At 40.1% G+C, this 24111-nt stretch overlaps 1 protein-coding gene across 6 annotated transcripts in view; it reads left to right on the top strand.

Moving 5' to 3' along the window:
- Nucleotides 1–4161: 4161 nt before the first annotated feature.
- Nucleotides 4162–24111, top strand: part of CNOT2 (CCR4-NOT transcription complex subunit 2) — an 81309-nt gene continuing 61359 nt past the window's right edge. For 3 of the 6 annotated variants that reach the window (XM_051795899.1, XM_051795895.1, XM_051795897.1), the window contains exon 1: nucleotides 4178–4275. The gene's annotated coding sequence lies outside the window, so the exon portion shown is untranslated. Of the gene's footprint in view, nucleotides 4276–20672; nucleotides 21356–24111 lie in introns of those variants that run through there. The other 3 variants (XM_051795901.1, XM_051795898.1, XM_051795896.1) reach the window with 3 other exon arrangements.

Here is a 24111-nt window from a genome sequence, read left to right as displayed (position 1 = left end):
TAAACTTGGTATTTTTTTCCCCCCAATACTCTGATATAATTAGCACTAAATCAGACACTGAAGGCACTAGAGCAGAAGGCTGAGAAAGGGTTTCCTGATAGTAAAAATATGAAAGGCTGAGATAAAGATACTTCTGCTCCCAATATTCCCTCCTGGAAACTACAAATCCAGCAGATGAGAAGCCATCTGTGTGGATACCTTGTGATGCATTTTAACACTAAAACAGTAATTGAGCTGCACTTCCAGGGCTTCCCTTGCCAGCAGCCATCCCTGGAAATCCCCTGTAGGAGTGAAAGGATAGATAAGGACAGTGCCATGGAAACAGCTGATCCTTTCTTTACCTTTCCTAAATACACTACCAATTGGAAAGTAACTTGCAAAAGTCAAACTAACTAACCAAATCCATATAAATCTAAACATTTTATGCTCAATTTAAGTGGTGTAGTAATTAAGAACTATGAGAAAATACAGTAAGAAAATGTGAGGCCTTAGTGTTTTTATTCTTTAAAAAAATGCTTTAACACCTCTTTGTGGAGAGATCTTTAATATTAGGTTTGGTGTACACTTTGACACACCTTTATCCTTGTGTTTTAGAAATATTTAAAAAATCAAAAAGGCTATACTAATGAAAAAAAAATCCACCATGTTCTTCTAGAGCAAAGATGAATGCCCAGGAGTGCTGTAACCCTACAACTTTCCAAAGAGAGCAACTGATAGACTTCTGAACATCATGCAGCAACAAGGATATCAGGGAGAAGCTGCAGTTCCATATTCATGAGTGTCACACAGTTGTGAGTTCAGCAGAAATCAGAAATTTCTGCCTCTTGTTTTATCTAATCAAGTGCATCTTGCAATCAATGGGCAGTATCTTCTGGTTCAAGCTATTTCTTCCAAGGGATTTAAACTCTAATCTGAGAAAGGAAAATACAGCCTGTTTCACTACTGCTGAAAAGCTGCCAACCCTTGCTCTAGGTGATTGCTTTGACTGTGTTTGTTTTTCCTGAAGAATATTGGGAAAATATGTAGGTGGGAGAAGGAAGGACTCTTGCTGCGTTCCAATGAATTTTTTGTTCTGTTTAAAAATGGCTTACAAGGTTATTTATCATGTTTTGCCTCTACTCATAATTGAGAATTGTGATCTTACTATGATTAATTTAATTTCATGTTTTGGTGAAGTGGAACAGCCTAACTCTGCCCTGCACATACTCCGGGCAATTCGCCTTCCTCCCTCTTCTGTGGCTGCATTGTCCACATCTTTTGGAGACACCTGGAGTCATCGAGCACCCACAGACTCTCTGGAGCAAAGGTCCAGAAAAACTGCAGAGAATTTCCAGTGAACGCTGAGATCCATAAAGCATTTGGGTATTCTAAGCACATCTGACTCTCTTGATGACCTCTTCCCAAATTTTCCACCCTTTGGAAAATTTAGCCCTCTGTGGGCATTAGCAGAAGCAATAGTCAGCTGAAGTCCAAATGGCTCCTAGACATGTATCATGACTTCAGAACACGCATGTTAAGGCCCCAGCTCTCAAGAACATTAGGTAAAAGGTTGTGTCAAGTGACTTTAACAGCATCACTTGAACTGTTGACTGCAGGGGCCTGCACACACAATCACATGCAGGACAGGTTTTCTGTAGTCATGTTTTATAGTTCATTCACCTGTGCTGCCATAGACAAAAGCTTGCAGATTCACTCCCACAGACCTTCTTACACTGGTTCAAGATGGATGTGTATCAGCCTGTGAAGTAAGTCAAAGGAAAAAAAAGGGACCATTGATTAAATGAGATTAAAAATAACAAATGCATATCTGTTTGTAGACAAAGACTTGTAGGAGGTAAAACAGTACTATATATGGCTCAAAATGGATTAGGAGTGTCCACACATGATTACCAGTCCCTGCATTAAATGGGCTCAGAGCACCTCTCTAATTAAGCAGGTGCAACTATGGGAAACAGGCCTCACCATTGTAGAAAAACGTATTGAATCAAGACTAAAAGTAGCAAATGTACGAACACATACTTGAACACACCCTCTTTAGTGGCTTCAGGGTTTTTTTTTAAAACATTAAAACACTAACTGCTTTCACTTTCTTTAAGAAAACAAATGAGGAAGTCGAATACACAGCCACTACAGCCTGAGTAATGAGGTTGCTCAACTAAACACATCTTTAGGAAGGGCAGGATAGATTTTTTTAATTAACAGAATTACACAATTTACACACGTTGTGGGTGCTAGGTAGGTAGTTGTATTAAGCTAACCAGTCTAAAACAATAAATGGTACTTTTTTCCCATTACCTAGCTCTGTTGAACTATACAGGCTTCTAGTCTTATAAATGTTAATTGTTTTGCATGTAAACTGTAATTTTGCAATGGCCAGAGAGATCAGTTCATGTAGATGCAATGACAATGTCAGGTGCTTAGTTCACTTGCATCATACTGTTGAGTACCATCTTAAATGACTTCTCTTTGGGCCACAGGAAAAAGAATTAGCTTTTGAAAAAGAAACTCATAATATTAAAGTGTAAAATAAAACATAATGAAGCAAAGTGTTTATAAATGGGTATAAAAGAGTCTATCCAAATGGTTATTTAGCAACACTGATGATGAATAACATTGTTTATTGTTTTCAGTCTAAAATAACACTGATTATTGTTTTCAGCTTTTATATTTGTCACGTGGTATGAAGAACTGTTTGATTTTTCAGATTGAACAACAAAAGTAGTCCAGAAGTTCACACTCTACTTAAAACAGCATGTCACTTTTGGTGCTTTAAAATGGTTTGTTTGTAGCAAATATATACATATTTGAGTCACAAAAGAAAGGTTAACTTATTAGAATAGTAAAACACAGTGTTTTCCTGGACGATGTGTATAGACATTCATTTCAATGACATGGCACTCATGCTCATCATACAATTGAGCTGCATAAAAAGGTGGCAGCATTAAGAAACTGTCCTCCTCTTTGGTTAAAGACTGTTCTTTCATCTTCAAAACATGTGTATGTTGACAGACGTGTTACTGTAATAGTAATGTTTCTATAATAGTGTTGTGCAACCTACTGAATTCTTAATTCAGTAATTCTAAAAGCAGTTTGAAGGGTCAAAACCAAACCTGAGAAGAAAGCAGACGTGAAACTATTGACTGAAACCTGCTATTTCTGGCTAAGTATCATATGCTCATCTTTTTGTTTGAATTTTTAAACTTTATGATGACTTCACAATAAAATTAAGGTAGAGTGCCATTGTTTTTCTTGATGGAGCAGAAAGCTCACCAATAATGTTGGCCTTGATCCTGTAAACACTTGTGCAAGGCTTAGCTTTTGTACCATTGACAGTCTCATTGAATTCAAGAGGATTATTTGCATTATGAGTGTTTTGTGCATCACTTGTACTTGCTGTACTTGAGCCATAGCTGTAACATTCATGTTTTGAGGGTCGATAAATTGAAAACAAACACCCAGTTGCATAATCTTGGTAATGTTCTTCCACTTTACTAACACACGAAGTGGATAGTAGGGCCTTCCTCTCCGCTGCTATCACACTGCAGAGAAAATAGGAATTTTCGCACAATTTACCCCTTCGGGATGTCGTTCTTGACCTAAATCCCCCGCAGGATAACACACAGCCTGCGGTGAAGCCAGGCCTTTCCTTCTGCGCTCTGTAACGCACGGGCAGCGGACAGGCCAGGGCCACGGAGGATGGCACACCCCCTCTGGAAGCTGGGGCGCTTCCCAGGACAGTGCGTCCCCCCGGGTTAGGTCTGCACAGGCCCCCGGCACCCGCGGGGGCGCAGGGGCGAGGAGAGGACCGGGGAGCCCTGCTCCGCCCGGACCCCGCTCACCCTACGCCCCGCTTTGGCCCGGCACCCCCGGCCTGGGCACCACCCTCTCCCCTCACGAAACGGGACCCGGGCCGGGCGCGTCCCCGGCCGGCAGCGATTCAGCGGTGCCGCGGAGCGCGGCGGGACCCACGGCCTGTGGGCCCGGCCCCCAGCGCAGGGCCGCGTCTCCCGCGGGAGGCGGAGGGAGCGCAGCCGAGGGAGCTGCTCCTTCCTCCTTCCTCCTCCCTCTCCTCCCCGTCCCCCTCAGCCTCTCCGGAGGGCCGGGCCGTTCCGGGCAGTGCGGCGGCGCTGCCCCCGCCCCTCGGCGCTGGCGGCCGGGCCGAGCGGCGGCGGGGTCACGGCGGCGGCCGGGTCAGAGGGTAAAGGTTGCTCCCCCAGCATCCTCCGTGCTGGATACTCAGCCATCTTGGATCCGCGGGACAAGAAAATTCATGCGGTGAGTCCGGCCCCGGCCGCCCCTCCCCGGCCCCGCCGCCGACCGGGGCCCCGCCGCCGTCCCGGCCGCGGCCCGATGCGGGAGGCCCGGGCGGCGGCGCGGCCCGCGGCGGGGTTCGGCGGGCCCGGGGCCGCCCCGCCGGGTTTCCGTTTGCTTTTGTCTCCGAGGGGGAGCGGGGGGGACGCGCGGCGCCCGAGCCGGGGGCGCAGCCGCAGGCCCGGCCCGGCCCGCCACCCCCCGCCCTCCTCCGCGGCCGCGGGCAGTGGCGGCCGCCGGGCGCCGCTCCGGGGTCGGGCGAGGCCGCGGCCCAGCGGTGCCCAGGCCCCGCATCCCCGCGGCCGCCGTTGGCAGCTCGCCCCGCGGCCCTCTCGGCCCGCCCGAACGGCTCCTTCCCGCCGCCGCTCCGCCGGCCGCTCCCGGGCCTCCCCCGTCCCTCCGAGCCGGTCCCCGCGGGGCTGCGCGCCCAGCCGGCCCCCGCCCCTGCCTTCCCTGGGCCCGGCGTCGGGGCAGTGGAACCTGCCGCCCACGGCCGGGGCCGCGCCGGCCCCGCGCCTCGCCGAGCTGCCGTGCGGCCTGCGCCGCGGGCCCCGGGCGGAGAACGGCGGTGAGGCGGGGGTGCTGCTGGCTGTCTTTCTTCTGGAAAATATTTTTTTTTAGCCTGTGCCTGTTTCACTCTCTTCCTGGCGGCGGTTAAGGCGATGTGTAAACAGGTTCTGGTTTTCCCTCGGACCTGTTTGTAAAACAAACTTGAAAGAGACCGAGCGCGGCCGCCAGAGGAAGGAGCCGGCCTTCCCCTGCCCGCCGAGGCAGCGGTGACAAGCTCTGTCGTGAACCTGGCCCGTGCTGGGGGAGGAGGTGGCACAGGGTGACAGGTTAGGGATGAGACAGGGACAGTAGAGTGGTGCGGAAAGGTGCAAGAGTCAGTGCTGGCCATCCAGTTAGTGTATGTGTGCTCCTGGTGAAAACAAGGTGTCATTAATGGGTATTTTCGGTTTTAGGGTGGGCTTGTTTTTGTGAAGTTGCAGGTAACTTTATTTTGGAGGCCCTGTAATGTGGGAAAATGAAAACACGCTTGTGTTAAGTATAGTAGTTCTGCTGCTGATCCACATCTAACAGAAGCACGTTTTTATTTCTGCTGTTTGTTTTATCAGGCAGAAAGTTGTTTCCAACTTTGCACTCTTTTATCCCCAGGGGAAGATTAGAATTTTCTGTGTCTCCTTCATGTATATATATGTATATATGTATATATGTGTGTGTAACTTAGAGTGTGTGCAGGAGACATTCCTGTATGCCTGCACGGCAGCAACATCTGGTGCTGGTGACTGGCTGCTAGTCTTAACTCTTCAGCTGGGGGAAGGGAGTTTAAGATGATCAAACCTGTTGTCACATTAGTCAGTCAAGACCTTTATGTTCCTGGAAACTTGGATGTGTTTCAGACTGTTAAGACTTGTGAAGACCTGCAAGAGCAAAATAATTGTTGAAGTTTATATTGCAATGACATATTTGTTTGGACCTGGGAGAATAGCTGTGTGTGTGTTGATGTACTTTGAGTTCTCTTATAGTGACACCTTAATAGAATGCAACTTGCAAGATTGAGTTTTATGATCTGGAACATGATGTGTCCTATGCCTTTTGCTTTTCTTTTTGCCCCCAAATTCCACTGTTGTTTATGTTGAGAATTCAGCTGGCATGCTAAACTTCAAGGCGTTGACTGCTTCTGATTTTAGAAAGGGATTTGAATACTCACTATCAAGAGCTGACTGGCTTGACTTGCAAGTGTATTTCCGTTTCACTTTCAGGAAGCTGTTGATAAAGCTAAGAGTGTAGTATTAGATAAACCTTGTCTACACATCTCTTCTAGAAACTTAATATTGCTGTCAAAGCAGTCATTGTTATTGCAACCTGTTCATGTGTAAGTTCTATCAACAAATGAAAGAAAAGCCCTTGGCTAAAATAAAGACCTCAGAAATTTATAAAAAAAAGGAAGTTGAATTCTCTTTAGGAGAATCTAATTTTAGAGAATTGTTATTCAGTGGAAAAAACAGGGCAGTGTCCTGAAGCTGAATACTGTTTTCACCTGAAAATCGTGGTCTTTACCTCACTCACTTCATACAAAAATTCTAAGTGCCCGCAGTGATAGATCTCAGAAAGCTATATTTGCTGTATTTCTGAATGCATTTCTGTTAAGATAGAGATTAGCTTTGAAATTAGGAACATTATTGCTTTTTTAGCCTCTACTGTAGCTTTCTTAAAAATTACACTAATTTTCATGTTGGTGCAAGGTCTGTCATACAGTAATTGCAAAGTTGTAACCTCATTATAGCTTTAAAGCAGCCTTGTGTCATAACTTTGTTTATTCAGAAATGTTTTCCACCACCTTCTTTATATTGACTCAAGAAGTGAATAGAACTTAAAAATACACCATAGTTGAATTAAAATAGAGGTTTCTTGCACCTGGCTATCTGTCTTGATCTGGAAACTGAAGAGAAGCATTGAATGGCTTGTTTTCCTATGAGGTAGCATAGAAAGTGTGCCAAGTACAGAATTTTGTTCTAGAGGAAGTAGACCCTTGTAGTTAACTTTTTAAAATTATGTCTTCCCTTAAAGCTATAATTTGACTGAATACAGATTTTTAAAAGGCACCTTAAAAAAATATGTTCCCAAAGGAAAAAAAAAAGAAAAAGAAAAATTCTTAAATTCTTGGCAGAATACTTGCTGTATTTGTTGTGTGTGTTTCCAAATGTTAGCTTAAATGAAAGCCCTACGCCAGTTTCTATAGAAGTAGTTAGTCAAACTAACATTTTTTTACCATAGATTTAAATGATTGTTCTCTAAGTGATACAGTTTTTCTCATTTTTAAAATTATTATTAATACAGTGTATATTTGGATTTCAGCATTTGCTGTCAAAAGCTTAGAAGTTCCATTTAGGTTAACTTTGCTTCATCTGGGCTTTTGAGATATAAATAAATAAAAAATTGTAAGTAAACATTCTACTATACAAGCTAATATTTTTGCTTGAAATTTATCCTGATGTCTCAGATGCACTGAAATGAGCAATTCAATACAGCCTGTTTCAGTTGTGTTTCTTGAATCATTGGCCTTTTTTTTTGTTTTTCTTTGCAGATGTGCTTTAGCACATAGGTGCTGTGTTTGTGTGTGTTGGTTGGTCTCCTGACTGGGGTTCCTGTAAAAGCATTCGAACACTTGAAATTTTGTGTGTAGTCTCATTGACTTCAAAGCACTGATACTCATATGTTAACTTTTTGCTTGAGAGTTTTCATGATGGATGCTGTATGTTGACAGGTAACTCTGCTTTTATTGAGCATTATAACTGCGTAGGAAGAATTGTGTCAAATGAAAATACTCACAGTAGGATATTTTAAATTGTCCTTATGAAATTATTTTGGTTTCAGGGCAGGTGTGTGTATACGAGACATGGTCTGTGCTGATCAGCACGAGATTTTTACATAGGATTGAAAATCTTTGCATTTGTATCCGTAAAAATGAAAAAAAAGAAAAAGGCAACCCCCCAAAACCTCAACCATAAAATGTTCAGATCACCCAAAGATGTTACTGAGACCCTGTAATTTGTCTTGAGATAGCATTGGTTATCAGTAGCATTAGAGAAAATATGTGCATTATTCTTTACCCTTGACTTGGTTACTCTGCCATCTGATTGTTCTTTGCAGTGGTAATATGTTTAATTTCACAACTCTCTACATTTCCTATGAGAATTCCTTTCAGATTAGGCTGGTAGGTTAAAAATTTGATTATAATGAAGACCTTTTTCAGACACATCCTCCTCTTGTTGACTTGCAATGCAAGAGTTGTTGACCAGAAATTTAGTAGTAAGTAAACAATTGTTTCTTCCTGTTTTCATTTTGATTTGGGATAATTGTTGGGGGGGTTATTTTTAAGTATCATTTTATGCACTTGAGGTGGATCAATGATGTTTGAATACAGTTGGCTGAGGTAAAGTTATTTGTCAAAAGGTATAGTTTATTTAAACTGAAAACTAGTATAACATGCTGCTGTGTTTGTGGTACATAAAATGGAAACTCCAACTTTGCATTACTCGTGCTGAGCAGGCAGTAATCCAATGGGTTGAGTTGGATTGTGCTTTCTGTCATTCTGAGTTACATACTGAAGTGATGTTAAAGTCATTTAACCAATTTATAGCCAAGTTCTAGTCTGTAGCAAGAGGATAATGGTTTCCTGTGTTTTACTCATATGGTTCAGGGCTTCTGTGGAACTAGGTACCAGTAGCAGGTCAGGTATATAGTTAGGGAAAACAATACTAAAACCCCTGAAATGGCCAAAATAGCAATTGGGTTGTTTGTCCTTATGTGTTTCAGAATAGCACGTCCACAACATTTTCATTACAATCTAAATATGTCTGCATTTGGAAACAATAGCAAGGAGTTTCCAGGCACCAAAAAGTAGCAGTAGGACTAATTACGGCCAACTATTTTGAATTATAAAATGTTCATGTTTAGATTTGTAGTCAGCTTCTTGGCAAACAAGTTTTTTTAAGGCTGTCTCCGTAACAGAGGCAATGATAATGTAGTATCATATATTATCTTTTCTGTCAAAGGGTTGTAGGATGATGCTTGTCCTGGTGTAAAAAGAATAACTAATGCTTCCGTCAGTGGACTGTGTACTTGTCATGCAGTCTATATGACTGTGTGAGTTTTTGCTTTGAGCTTCACTAGAACAGTACTTTTCCCCTTCCAGCCTACTAAAACCTTACATTGTTTGTGGTAGAATGACTATTCCTTGTAAGTATTTTTAATGCATTTTTTGTTTTAATTGTGAAAACTATTCGTGCAAAGGAAATGTTGCCAGAGAATTATAATGATGGAAAAAAGGTCTGCCAACCTTCTTTCTGTTGCTCTACTGTGAAGGGGACTTGTTTGGGTATATGCTTGGAGCCTTTTACCATTCAGTAGGGATGAGATTTGTGAGAAAGTACTTGTTGCGTATAAATATTTATTTTTTGAAAAAGGTATGAAGCAGGAAAATAGTTGTGAAGCAGGTATTACATGTAAAGACTAAGTAGGTTAAAAAAACATATGGAAGAAGGTCTTCTCTCTTCTTGAGTGTTTCTACCATGTGTTGTGATGTGGAGAAGTGGGAATTGGAAAGGTTTTCAAAAAGAAATCAGCTGTACACAGTGTCAACTTTTGGAAGACTAATGAGATGATGAGCAATTCTGAATGTTAAAGTACCTTGCAATATGGTGTCCACCTGTAAAACTGTTTGACGTAAAAAATCTTTTTTATGAGATGTTTGATTACTTTATTGCAGTGTCAGTACTGCTCTTGATACTTCACTGTGTGGTGTACCTTTTCCAACATGCCAAAAGCACCATCATTAAGTAGAAGGGTACCTTATGTTGAAATCTTAATTTTTGGATTATTTTCTGGATGTGGATGCACATTTCTAGTAAGTTGATCAAGATCAGATTGATTGAGATCAGCAATACACATGAGAATAAGTCAGTATTACTTTTTATTTCATGGTGCAAACTGAAGTAAATTCAGGTTCCTTTGCTACTGTGATATGGAGTTAATTTATTTTTTTTTTTTAGGAAACTTTGACATTTTCAGGATGATACGTTTTGGACAGTAAATACTTGTTTTCTTTCCCCCCAGTTTCATGAAAGTTCAGTTAGGTAAGAACATAAATGCTGTGAGACATTTGTGATGAAACAGGGAATATCCAGATTTCTTGCAAGGATAAAGTATAGTTTTCAAGAAATCACTGCTCTTCTGAACTTTCCTTAGGTCAGTGCATATTGTGACTACCAACAGAATATGCTTGATGGCAAGTAGTATTATCATAGCAGTTTAATTAGGAATTTGCAAACTGTTGATATTATCTGTAATCCAAATCTTTTAATTGTTTCCAAAAGATGTAGAACTAGTTTAAATGACTTCTTTTTTAAAGCATCTGGCAGTTCTTTTGCGGTCCTCAGTGTAGATTCCTTTCAGACTAGTCTGAATTAGTTTATATAGCGAAGTTTGACAAGTCCTCAAAACTGGGCTGGCCAAGTGTAGGTCTGGTTGGTAACCAGGAGTGTCTCACTGAGGAGAGGCATCTTTAACTGCCCCTGAATTGTGCATTCCAGCGTTCAGCTGCTGGGCCTTTCTGTACTAGTGAACACCTGCATCTGCAGAGTCCATTTATTAAAACAAAATAATTTTGAGAAGTGTATTTTAAAACTCAGTAGGCTAAAGGTAATTCATAGGCCCTGCTGTGCTTAGGAGAGAGCCTTAAGAGGAATAACATAGGCCGCAAATGAATAAACGGTGGTAGTAAAATCTGTTGATAGTAGAATGTGCTTAATGGATTGTTCTGTTTGTAACTACAAGAAATAAAATAATTTAAAGTAGGTCAAGTATACACAGGTAACCCAGATTTTCAGTTAACTCAAAAGTTAAGCATTTAACTGAATTTATACTTTATATAGACATGTTTATATATGGAAACTTAAATCAGAAAGAGAAGTTAGATTCAAATTATGGTCCTACAGACCTTATGAAATTGTGTCTAGGTAGAGGAAGGAAGTTCAAATTGGTGTGCACTCTTGGAAAAGGAATAGTGAGACCTCATCCACTATGTGTTCTGTAGGATGGCAGCTGGTCAGGCATCCTGTAAGCACATGCAGACTTCCAGAATGTGTGTACCATAACTCTTTTCCCTGGGATGGGGGGAAAGTCATGAAGAGACGTGGAAAAGAAGGAAGTTGAGGGTTATCGTGGTTTAAGTATTAAGGAACAGAAGAACCAATCTGTAAGAAACTAATTTTTATTAGTTCTGCTGCTCATAGAAAAGAATATGTCTTTATGATTAGTAGTTTGTGTTTTGGTTTGGTTTTTCTTTATCTAATGAATGTAAATTAACTTTCATAGTCTCAGATGGTTCAGTATTTTTTGGGACTGTCAGGAGAGAACTCCAATCTGAATCAAATTTGATATTCTGCTCCAACTGAGCAGTTGTTCTTTGTGCATATTGATGTAACTGTCCAAGGCTCTGCAACAGATTCCAGTGAGGTACTTAATTTTGTAATGTGCTTCTAAAAATGAGTGCATAGTCTTATGTAACACATTTTGTATTGTTAGCACCTAGAGGCTTCATCCCCACTGGTATGAAGCAGAACACATCCTACATAATTTTTGATTGTGGGTATTTACATCCAAAATAAGTGTCAATGTCTATGGTCAAAGAGTAGCTTTGCTTATCTTTTAAGAGTATCAAATATCTCATTTGCATGGTTAGGTATGTTACTCCTCTGCATATCTGAGCAAAACAACAGTTTTTATATAGTTCAGCAGACATTTGTTTCTCTAAAGAAGTCCCAGGGATTCCTGCTCACAGGTGTGTGTGCTTTCTCAGAGACCTCTCACTTAATTTGGCTCTGTACTGGAACTGTAAGAGTTCTGTAAGTCCGTGGATGCTGCAGACATGAAAAGGAGATGTTAATCATATTAATGCAGCTTTGAGGGCAAACTTGAAATCTCCTAGAAAATAAACCTCACTATTTTTTCAGCACTTTAGGTGACATTTATGATCAAATTATACTGTTCTGCTAGTTTCTGTACACCACTTGCTGTAGTCTTAGCAATGTTTTGGTCTCTTTAATATGGCTTTTCTCATGCTTTTTGAATTCAGGCTGCAAATAACGTGTTAAATGATAGTATGCACCATGTTTTGCTGATAGGATGATACCTGTACAGAACAAGCTTGTCATGTGTACATAATTTAAGGGTCAGAAATTGAATTTATCGAGAATTATAGCTTTATTATGGAGGAACTGGGTTCTCATTTTTCACCACTTCTTGAAGTAGGTGCTATATTTCTATGTTAGGAGCACAGGTGAAATTTCTGAGTAGGGGACTGAAAGTTCATCTTGAACTCTGAGGCCAGAACAGAGACAACTGTTGTTTATTCTATTACTGTCCTTCTAAAAGTTAATTTTCTATAGTGTTGTTTACTGTCATCCCAAGTCCTTCACTTTACAAGGTCCTTTTCTTTCCCTGAGGAATCTGGTAGTTCAGTGAAGAATGATTTCAAAGGTATCTGTGGTCTGAAGAAATAGATACTTGTAAAACTAAACAAACAGGTAGTCCCTTCATTAGGTTGCAACTTTAACAATAAACGAGATTTTTGTAGATGCTTTCTAATGATTGTTTTATCTGAACAATTCAAATAATTTAATTTTCTAGCAGTGTCTAGGTAAGGTATCCATAACTTTGGGACAGGGGAAGTACTGTCAGCCCTCAGACTTCCTTGTCGACCGTAGAGGTAATCTAGAAAGATTGAAAAAGTTGTAAAACTTGGTATTTATGACACCAGAAGCCCATGCTTCAGTGTGAGGGTTACCCTTGGCGAAGTATGGGTTACCTTTGTCATTCTTGAGGCCAGACAGCATATATACATATTCAGGTAGTTAGATATGTACCATTTCTGCATGGAGAGGCTTTGTTTCTAGCTTGGATTTGGGTTGTTCTGTGGGAGAGTGGGCAACAACAGCTGCTGTAAGGCCTGTCATCCTGTGCCTTCTTCCTTTGGTTGTGCGTGTTAAGAAACCCTTTTGACCCAGCTTATGTATTGGGAGGGGAAGTCACAAAGCAATGCATCACCCTTCCTGGAGGCCTGTGGATACCATCCCCTTATGCTGGTGATGTGGAGACCATCCCTCCGGTTCTTGGTGAACTGCTGACTGTGCCTGTGAGGGAAGAGAGGAGGATATCTAAAACAAAATCATTGTTTCTTAGCTTTGCCTTGTGCCTAGAAGCATTTTGCGTTTTCCTCAATTCTGGGCTCTCCAGAAAGAGCCCTGGGACACAGCTGGAGCACTGTAGCTCTGGAGGAAGGAAGGAAATTCATTTACTGGCCCTGCAGGGCTCCTGAGTGCCATGTTCTTTGTGTAGAAAGGCCAAGACTGTACCCTAGCCACCCTAGAGCAGGCATGCACCTTTGGTAGGCAATCAAGGAGCAGGAGAGCAAGGGTGGGGCAAGCATCCCAGAGGAGAAGAGCCTATGCAGGCCAGGCCGTGTTATTCTGTGCCTGGTGTGTCAGCTTGGGCTTAGCCTGTCGCCCAGTACTGTGCTTGTAGAGAAGAAATGCAGTGTTTTTATAAGCAAATATGTTCTTCTGTTCTGTTTGGTATTTATTTCCTCTTTTTCTAGAGTAGGAGTCCAGGGAGCCAAACGCAAGAATAACACATTGGTTGTGTATTTCATTTTTTGTGTGCCCAGTCTTCTTTTTTATGAGTGTATCCCACAGTTTCCTCACCACAGCTATCTGTTGTCTGTCTGTCTGCTGGCAAGAGAAGATTGCTAATGTGAAGGAGGCCCTGGCAGTTGGCATTTTATCACTGAGCCTTCCTGGCTTGGTTTGAGCAGGGCTGTGTCAGGAAACTGTTGGTTTCACTACGTTCATGGGGGGTTGTTAGGAGAGGGGAGTTTTGTGAAAAGAATTTCCCATTTATTTTTGTGTGAAGAATCAGTGCACACTTTTTACTTTAAATACTTAATTGTCCTGTTAATATAATTTAACTTTGTGAAGTTAGTGTTTATCCCGCACACATTGTATAACTTGCTGTTTATGAGAAGTTTTAGATTTTTGTGGAAGATGGTATAATGCGCCCTTTCCTGTCTAATGAAGCAAAACTTTGAAATTTTCTGTGAGGGTTATTCAAAATCTGCCTTTTTGACGTGCAGCTTATAGAATGAATGGATAGTCTTTTATTGACTAACGCAGGGTCAGAATGAGCTCACATCCCTCTAATGTTGCCCTTGACATGGCACTCTGTAAAACTGTGTGAGTACGTTTTGATCCTTCTGAGGTATGATATTTTGGTTATGAACCTATTTTCTATGAAAACCTTTAGTCAGTAATAATTGTAGTGACACTTATCTGCTACTGTTTTTACTGGAAAAGCAAAAAGTGTATAAAAACCCCAAGGGAATGATAGATTTTGCTTAGAAGGTAAGCTTCTGAAATTGTTATGCATGAAGAACATGTAAAATAATCCAGTTGTCAGGGTTAAACTAATACTGAAACAAGAAAAAAAAATTGAAAATGGTCTTGCTTAATTAGTTGCCCTCATGCTGTGTAGTATCAAACCCAGAAGACACACCAAATTCTACCTTGGTTTACAAAAGAAAGTTCCCTTTGGTGGTGTGTTTTTTCTCTCTGAATGCAGCTACCACGGTTCTGCTCAAGTTATACTTTTTTTTCTTTCTTTTTTCCTTTCTCTCTCCTCTGTATTTTTCTCTCAGAGGTAAGACTCCAGTGGTGTCACAGGAGGGGTGCTATCTTGGAATAAGATGGACAGCTGCTGATAGAGTGGGTTTGGTTTGGGTTCTCCACAAGGCCTTGTTGTTCACTGGAAACCTCACCAGGTCCTGTTCCTGTCAGGAGTCTGACCTCTCTGGAAACTGTCAAACTGGCAAAATAAAATCAGCAAAAAATCAGAATTACGAATGGCTAGATTACTAATGGAAATATGTCCCTTGAGTAAGAATGAGACTCCTAGTGATACCTTGTAATTACACATCTGTTATGAGAAACTAATTTAAATTTGAGGTTGATGTATGCAGTGATAGTGATAGAGATCTATGCAACACTGGTGAGACGATCATATTCTTGCCCATAATCATTCTTCTGTAATATCAAATAGGCTTTAAAATTTTAGCTATTAAAAGTTTAAAATTTTTTTCACTTACTGTGAGAAGCTTTTAGCTGGGTTAGTATATAAACCTAGAGAAGAGCAGCTATGTTCCATCAAATGGTGAAGGCTTTCCCAGTGTTAATATAGGCACATGATGCTGAGAACTTCAGTTTTATCTGAAGACAGGGGTTTAGATAGATGCAAGGCACTTAAGATAGCTTCTTTTGTCTCTTGTACTCCCAGAATGCCTCTCTTTTTCTACCTTATGTATTCATATGATTTGTTGGGTAGTTTGGGTTTTTTTGTCCCTGTGCTTTTCTTACTCTTTCATCACTTGTTTTTGCTGAGTTTCATTTCTTCCCCAACAATTTATTGAAAAAGGTTGAAAAGCAAAGTTTTGGATTACCTCATTGTTCTTCCTGATGCTTAGTCTTTGTTTTGCCATGTCATAAACTTGTCTCATTTTCAGTTCATAAAATAAGAGGGATGTAGGTCACTGTTTATATGAGCGTTTGAAGTTTTGTTACAAACTCCTCCCTCAATACATAAGACCCTACTTCAGTGACTGTTAAAATTGCAAATTCAAGGGAATCTGAATTGAAGAAATACTGGAATGAAGGTTTTCTTTCCTATCTTAACTCAGGATCCATCTCCATGTCACTGTTATATAGTTTTCTTCATCAAACAGTGTTCTCCCCAGAGCACTCTGGTCTCACTGGTTAGAGTGGATGCATGGTGTTCTCTCACTGAGGTTTTTTTTTTAATCTCCTTGTTCAGATCGTGCTATCCAAAATTATAAGTAAATACTAGGTTAATGTTTTCTCTCCAGTTTCTTCATTACAGTTTCATGCAAGTGCTTTATAATGTTTTTTGAAAAAGTTATATTTTATATTTCCTCACTGAAGTGACAGCCATGCATTACAAATAGAGAAACTGAGACATTGGTTTAACATTTCATAATAGAAATGCCTTTCATTTAATTTGCAGCTGTGAATAGTTAATGATTCTGCATAGACTTGTAGTATTTCAAACAGAAGACACTTGTGAAAATCTTTGTGTGGCTCCCCCAGCATTATTAAAAAAATGAAAATACAAACCTTAAGAGACAGGCATAAAATCAGTTTACATATGGGGAATTTAGGCATCTTAGCTAGACACGCTGTTTTCTTCCTATAGTCTCTGTGTAATTAATTAGAGGAGGATAGAGGTGCATCTTGACAGTGGTCCCTGGTCCATTGGCCAAGAAAATCCAGAAGGGTTGGGTCCAAGATCTGAAGCTCTGCATGCTGTAGCAGCAGGGTCTTTGAGACCCTTTGCTTTCCCCTCAGCATCTTACATATCTGTCTCTTTCTTTCTGCAATTTCTTTTTCTGTTCCTGTTTTGAACTCTAATTCCTCTCCTGGTTCCCTCCTCCCCTAGCTATTTTCCTGATAGCACCCAGTGGGTTTGTAAGAGAATTAAAAGTATTTCTCAGTTCTAGGATGAAGTGTCCTTAGCTTTTCTGTAGCTAGGCTTACATCCACACCATTGCACAGAGGTCTCGTGCAAGAAGGTGAAATGTGCTGTAAATCAGCGGAGAGCCTGTACGATCTCTGTGTAGCATGTGAGCAAGGTGGTGTTGCAGAGCCTGGCAGCTCAAGCAGATTTGAGCAGGTCTTCACTGTTATGGCACACAGTGCTTTCTTAAGACATGAACATATCATACTTGTCAGTGTTGCACAGTGTTCAAGTCCTAGAGCATCCCAACAGACTAGATTTTAAGATGTTTTCAGCTGGAGGGGGAGCAGTGTTTCTGTTAAAAAACATTCAGAAAAGATTGAACTATCTTAGCTAGTTAAAAAAAAAATAAATCTGATCAGTTTAGCCTGAAAGGTAGTTAAAGGTTGTCTTTGGGCATAAAAAGCTTGTGTGTTCTGTAATTTGGCCAAGTGAATTGTCTTGGTTTGAATATGGGGTCTTAAAGCAGTGACTGAGATTATCCATCACAGTATTACTGCCTGTGCTTTCTGTAACAATGTAAGTTCTTAAAAGTAAAACTGAATCTATGTTTTCATGGCTTTTTCTTCTTCCAAAGTAGTGCATTTTAAGGCAATTTTAAACAAGGCTGAGATTAAAGTGCATTTCATGTTGCATTATTGTGCAGTTCTCTGAACACGGAGTATAAGAAGAGCTATAGAAAATTTCTGGAAAGTCTTTAATTTAGAAGTGTTAGATAAACCTCAAGTTACAAGATTTTTTTCAGAATTCCTATCTTTAAAACATGATAGTTTTTAAAGATTCCTTTTGAAAATGGCCCTGGAGTTGAATGCTTAAAAAGTATTTTTGTGCTCTTGAATTTTATTTTTTTCTTTTCTGAAAAGAAGCCTTACTTGAAGAGATAAGTTGTATGCATAGGAAGATTATTGACACTTATAAAAATGGATTGGAAAGCAGGGGTTAGCTGTGACTTTATAGTTAAAGAATGACTACAATTGTTTGTGTGGTAAATGAAGATACTTTAGGTGTGAGGGTATAGGAGGATTATGTGATGAGGAAAAGGGTGAAGCATTTAAAAGCGAAAGTGTTAGGAGAGGAGTGAATGTTCTCAGGTGAGGTGAAGGTTTTAGTTTCATTTGTTGTGTTCACCTACATTAAAACTGCTATAAAAGTAGTAAAGATGTTTATTTAGGCAATATGTGACTAATTTTTTCCACTTCTTTGTATTTTACAAGTGAGGCAATTAATACTCAGACTCAACTATAAATCTTTAGGTGTCTATTTAAGATCCAGATTTATCCCACATATCTTTCTCCACCTAATTTTAATGCTTGAGATGAAATTTCTGTCCTCTGACTTCAGCAGGCTAAGAGGTAGGCATGTAGGCCCTCTGGAAGTCCAGGAAAAGAAATGCAAGAACTTAAGTATCCTTGAAAACGCATGCATAGACCAAATAGGAGCATTTGCTCTCTGAATGAATAAGAGTATGAGTGTTACTGTAATGTCATAGCCATTGTAAGTGGTGCTGTGCCCTTTTCCTCCTTTTCAGACTATGCTTTGGCAATACACATACAGCAGATGTATATGTTGTGTAAATACGCTGCAGATAATGAACATTTCGGTAGTTTTCAGTAGGATGAACTTATGTGTAACTGACATTGTGAATTGCTGGACTAAAGCTTTTCTTCTTTATGCTTCTGTTTCCAGAGTGGGGTATTTTTTTCTTATTATGCAGGTCTCGTTTTCTTCCTGTAACCTGGAGTTTTGGTAAAATTCTTCCTATGTAAATAGGCAGTAGTGATACTAGACTTGTGCTAAAGCATAAGAACCTGAATAGGTCTCGTATCACTATAGCAAATTACAGTATATTAATGATTGAAAAAACCTTGGAATAATCTTTAAAAAACACCAGAAAACCCCAAAACTAAAACCCATGCAACGATGTATAGTCAGTAGAATCCCTGTGGGATTATGTGTTTTTTAAAGACTGCCTCTGTGTGCCTGTGTGAGTAGTGATTATTGAGATCTCAAATGAGAACGTGGTTAGCATATTTTCCTGTTAGGGATCGGTTCTGGACTCATATTTTCTTCTACCCCCCTCTGTCATCCCTGTGTTGTGGTGCTTGTCCTTCTTGGTGAAGGGCCTGTATTGAATTATGGTTTGTTTACTGGCTCTTCACTGTGTGCTTACTGCCTCCTTTTTAGGCACAGAGCATCTGAGATCTTTCCTCTTAAACCTTCTTTGTCTGGGAAAGCCAGAGTTTGTAGTTTATAAAATTTATTTAGGTTCTTTTGGCTGAGAAGTGTGATAATTTTTTAGTGTATCATTTTATAATGATGTGTAGTGGTACTGCAGTTGTGTTAGTTTTGCAGTCTCTTAATGTGTACTTCCTTCTTCAGATGCATATACAAATAATTGCCAGTTTTGACTAAAAAATGTGATTAGGTTACAGTTTTGTGCTTATTTGAAGAGAATCAGAACAGTATAAAATGGATTAAGTGTAGAATATGCAGAATAAAAAGTTTGCAAGCTATGTAATTTTTGCTCAGTAAATGACTCGGTGTCCTCTAATTGAGCACTTCTCTTGAGATCTGTTGTGATAAACCCCTTACTGGACCACCATGCTGACAATATGAAGTTAACCCAAGGTACAGACTTTGCTTATTTAAACCTCCCTAAAATATGAACTATAGGTCTTGTCACCAATTTCTGTGTCCTTACAAAGTTCTAAATCAGGCTGTATTGCCTTTCAGTTTTTTTAACATTTTTTCTTTAAAATTTTTTTTGTCAAGTGTGTAACGTACTCATGAATCACTGAGTTTTAGTAGCATTACAGTTTATCTTTATGATATGTTTGTTCCTTAAATTGTCTACTAGACATTAGAAATGTGCTTGATGGGGATGGACTTTATATAAACTGATAGACTTACTAGAAACATTTACTTGCAATTGTTTTTAAAAAAAGAAGAGTTCTGGATCGGTAAGAAATGTAATGGTAAAGTCTAATTTTTCTAAAAAGAGATGTGAAAATGGTTCAAGGGAGCATCCGTTAGAGCAGCAGATGTGTATTCCTCCCGTACACATCTTGTAACCCACACGTGTTGATCGTGGTGCACTTCAAAGGAGTAAACTACTGAAACAATGTCTTTCACTTAGGCTTTTATCTTGGAATGTTTGGTCATAATTTCGGAATGCTTTACTCTGAAAGAAAAGTATGAGTGTGTTAATTGTATTTTATTGAAACCTTTTTCTTAAAGAATTTTTTACCTTGGAATCTTACTAAATAATATTAAATAGTAACTATGCCAATTAGAAAAGATCATGACACTCTTTCATACTTGAGTTAAAAATTTTAACTTACATTTCATGTGATTTTGAAGATTCTTGAAGGGCCAGTTCTTTTAAAAGGTGAAATTCCTTTTGTATTAAGTGTCGACTTTTCTGACGCTGGATTTAATTTCAGTATTAAAACCTATAGTTTCTCAGTCTTGCAGTTAATAGATACAATAGTGATGATTCATTTTGTGTGTGTGTTTTCATCATGTTACAGAGAAGTCTGGAGATATCTGGATTTTTTTTTTCTATGTTTGTTAATTCTGTGGTGAAAAGTATGTGTTTATTCTTGGTTTGCAAACATGAATTGCAATCTCCAGACTGATATACCATCAGGTATGTATTCCAGAATTGGTCAGTTTGGGTTTTTCTAGTTGTGGTTTGTTTTGGTTTTTATTTTTAACACATAGATTTGTTTTGAGAGTTAATATAACCTCAGATTGGCTATGGTACATTTTGCATTTTTTCAGAATTTAGTAAGCAGTTGTTAAGTGAACTTCTTATAGAACCTTCTCATGGGAAATACACCAAAATTAAAAGCATGATACCCACTTAAAAATATCTTTAACTTGTGTCCAGATAGGAGACTGAGAGTGCCATCTTCTATTTGTTTCAAAGTACACCTTTTTTAAGTGACCACTTTGGGTTATTGGGCTGCTTAAAACTACCTAATGGACTTGCTAAGTAATCTCTCTAACTTCTCTGTTAGCCCTCTAAGTAAATGATGTCGCTGTTAAAGGGTTAATGCAGATGTTACTTAGGCATGAAGTCTAGCTTCCCTCAGCTAGCTCCAAGGATCTTGCCGTAGGGTTGTTATTATGGAAAGTAAATGTCCAGATCTGGGGATTCACTGCTGCGGCTGAATTAGGAGAGGGAGAGCAGATTCTGAATCTCCTGTCTTGGAGATCAGTGTCCTGGAAGGTACTAATATTTGATAAACAGATATCATACAAGACTGGAAGGAGGGTGTCCTCTGAAATACTGCATAAGGGTTTATAAAGTGGAAGTCATGAAGCTGTTCTTTGTTTCTGTGATTTCTCTGATTCCTTGCAGCTGGTCTTGCAGCTCACAATTCCAAGGGCATAGAGGAGTAAGCTCTGTCTCTCAGAATTATTTTGACTTATCTGCCATTTCTTGAAAATGCCGGTGTTACTATTCATAGCCTGCAAAAGGTGTTTTCTGTGGGAAGTTGTATTGGATCTGGCTGAGCTGGAGTTCATTTCCCACAGCAGCCCTCACAGTGCTGTGCATTGCATTGGTAGCTAGAAAGGTGTTGATAACACACCAGTGTTTTGGCTACTGCTGAGCAGAGCTGGCACAGCATCTGTTCTGTCTCCAACATTTCTCCCAATCAGGGGGCTGGGGGTGGTCAAGATCCTGGGAGGGGACACAAGTTGGCCAGCTGACCCGAACTAACCAAAGGGGTGTTCTATACCATATGACATCAGTTCAGGTATAAAAGCCAAGGAAAGGAGGAGGAAGGGGGAACATTCATTACTTACAGTGTATGCCTTCTGAAAAGCAACTGCTACATTTGCTGAAGCCCTGCTTCCTGGGAAGTGGCTGGACATTGCTTGCTGATGGAAAGTAGAGAATAATTTTTTGTTTTCTTCCCTCTTTGCTTGTGCACACGCAAACTTTCACTTTTGCTGTCATAAACCGCCTTATCTCAGCCTATGGGCTGTTTTCTATCTTATTTTCTTTCCTCTGTGCAGCTGGGAAGGAAGAGTGATAGAACAACTTGGTGGGCATCTGGCATCCAGCCAAAGTCAACCCATCACAAAAGTGAAAAGCATTAGATGGAGAGATTTTAGACAAAGCATGGCAATTAAGGTTTTGGGCATTGTGGGCTGTTCAGAACAGTGTCATGTTTTTCTGTCTTGGAAGCAAGAGGTGCAAGCCATTTATGCAAGGTGCTGGTTTCCCCCAGAAAGAGATTATGGAAGAACAAAATGAAGCTATTCTGTGGTGTCAGCCTTCTGAGTGAAATGTCAGCTTCAGAGCAATAGCTTTGTTACAGCTCTGTCTGAGCAAACAGTTCATCACTACCACAAAGAGCTTTGCGCTTCCTTTTTTCCCCTTCATTCATAAATGCCTCCTGGCAAACAACGGCCTGCCAGCACAGGTACCTGTAAGACGGGGAAGTGAGCGACTAAACATAAACCCAGGAGATCCTGCCAGTTGGTAAACTGGCTAGAAAGTTGCTGTGAGAACCAATGGAGAAGTTGATTGGCAGAGCCTGCTCTGATAAACGTGGAAAGTTGTTTTCTCGCTGTTCATTGCTAGACAGGCTTGCGTACTGCCTTAGGCTCTAACAGTTATCTCTGATTTCCAGCAAGGCAGCTGAATTAAAGAGAACTGCTGCATCAGGGAAAGACAGAAAAAAGTTTCTAAAAGGATATTTTAGGTAGTTTGCTGGGTTTCTCTCCAGCTTAAGCGTCATGTAGGAAGCAATTAGTGTTCTTGGTTCTACTCACAAAATTAGATTTTGGAGGTTATAGATGGAGTATTTCATAGATGGAGCAAGATCTTGGCTCACCAACTAGTTTAAACGTGTCATTGAAGTAAGATGATGTGCATCTGTTCCTGGTGTGACTGATGTGAGTTTCCCAGAGGATGCATTTGAAGTTGACCGAGTCGAGGTGAAGTCCAAGATTCTTTCTGTATAGGATGCCCATTTCTGTAACTGTCTGTAGCATGTGTACTTCTTTTGCACAACACTTCCAGAATAATTTCTGCTTTTTTTTTTTTTGTTCTGCCTTTGATGCCTGCTTAATTATCGTACTGGTAAGCAAATGGTTAGGAGGCTTCTGTTTTCTGTGTCAGTATTATCTTTTTATGAAAGCTACTAACCCAAAATAGAACAGTTCAGTTAGGATGAATCTGCAAAATGAGTTAATGATAAAATAAATTTTGTGGAGGAGAAACTTCAAATCTGTGATCTTGCATGCCTCTTAGGTTTTTTTATTTTGTTTTTGTTCAGTTTTTATCTATGTGCCTATCTTATCCAAAGGTAGTTTTCTAATGTTTCCCAGCAGTCAAATTACTTACCTTCTTTCAGTGTGTCTGTTCCCAGGAGCCAGACCCTTCCACCTTTATAGTAGCAAGTCCTAGGTCTGGCTCTTGGCCGCTGTAGGCTGACTATCCATTATAATAGACTTGTAGAATTTATTTCTCTAAGAATAGCAGTTTTTATAGTAAGTTCTGTTTGTCTTGCTTCTCAGACTTTAGATGAAGAGACAGAAGGTGCATTCCTTGCATTCTATCCATAGTGAGGGAATGAAGGAGGCAACTCAGTGCCTTCAGTAGAAAGTATAAACCTGGGATTTGCTCTTCTGTGTAGTAGCTATTTTTAAGGGATAAAAGGCCAGCAAATACATGGCAAGAAGTATTGGAATATGAAGCAGCCTGGGGATGAAACTACTAGGAAAACTTATTAAACTTGTTAAAAGACTATATATATTTTTATATTTAAATAAATATCTATCTCTTAGCATTGAGTGAGTGGCTGCTGGTGGGCAAGCAAGCGAGTGGCTGCGTGGTACTCGGCTGCTGGCTGGGGTTAAACCACAACAGTCCTTTTCAGACAATTAACTCTGCCCCAGCTGAAACCAACACGTTCCAGTTCCTAGCCTAGAAAGCGAGCCCCATGGCAAGCAAAGGAACCTGCTTCACCATGTTTTCACTACAAGCTGCAAGAGAACCTTTACTTCCCCTGCTCCAAGCATCCCCCCTGTTCCTTTCATAAGCAGCGAACAGAAACCATGGATGAACCAGGTCGGGGCCAGTGAGAGTGAAACCAGTCATCTGCAAAGTGTTCTCAAACCAAATAAGCAAAAAACCTAACAATATTTTGAGTTAACTTTCCTCGATGATTCCGCATTTGTTTGCAAGCAGAGCTGACAACTGCATAAGCCACTATTTTGTACTTTTAGTAAAGTCCACAGTGGGTATTTATTGAAGTCATGTGCTGTAGTCTCTCTAAGGCGTATGTGTATATTGAGGGTGAAGGCACGTCTCCTTATCCTTGTAATAGTAAATTCTACTTAGGATATATGTAGCTGTTTATCATGAATTGCACTTTTATTTTGCTCTGTTATTCTTGCTACATTACTGTAAAATTGCTCTACTGACAATCTAAAAATAAGGGCATTTTGGAGTTATCTAATATCCATTTAAATAGCAGTGGATAAAATGCTTGAAACATTCATGGGATATTGTCTTGTAGTGTTGAGTTAAATGGAGTGATTGGAGAAAAAAGTTGCCCATGTCTGGGCTATGTTGTTTGAGTAAATTAAACAAAATAATTCTGCATCAGTGCCTGATTGTGCTAGACTAGCACG

This window comes from Manacus candei, unplaced genomic scaffold (assembly GCF_025592945.1).
Source record: "Manacus candei isolate 608988 ecotype Guabito, Panama unplaced genomic scaffold, ASM2559294v1 h1tg000043l, whole genome shotgun sequence".
NCBI lineage: Eukaryota > Metazoa > Chordata > Aves > Passeriformes > Pipridae > Manacus > Manacus candei.
The sequence above is the reverse complement of the archived record's forward strand: the minus strand, read 5'-3'. Positions and strand labels throughout refer to the sequence as shown.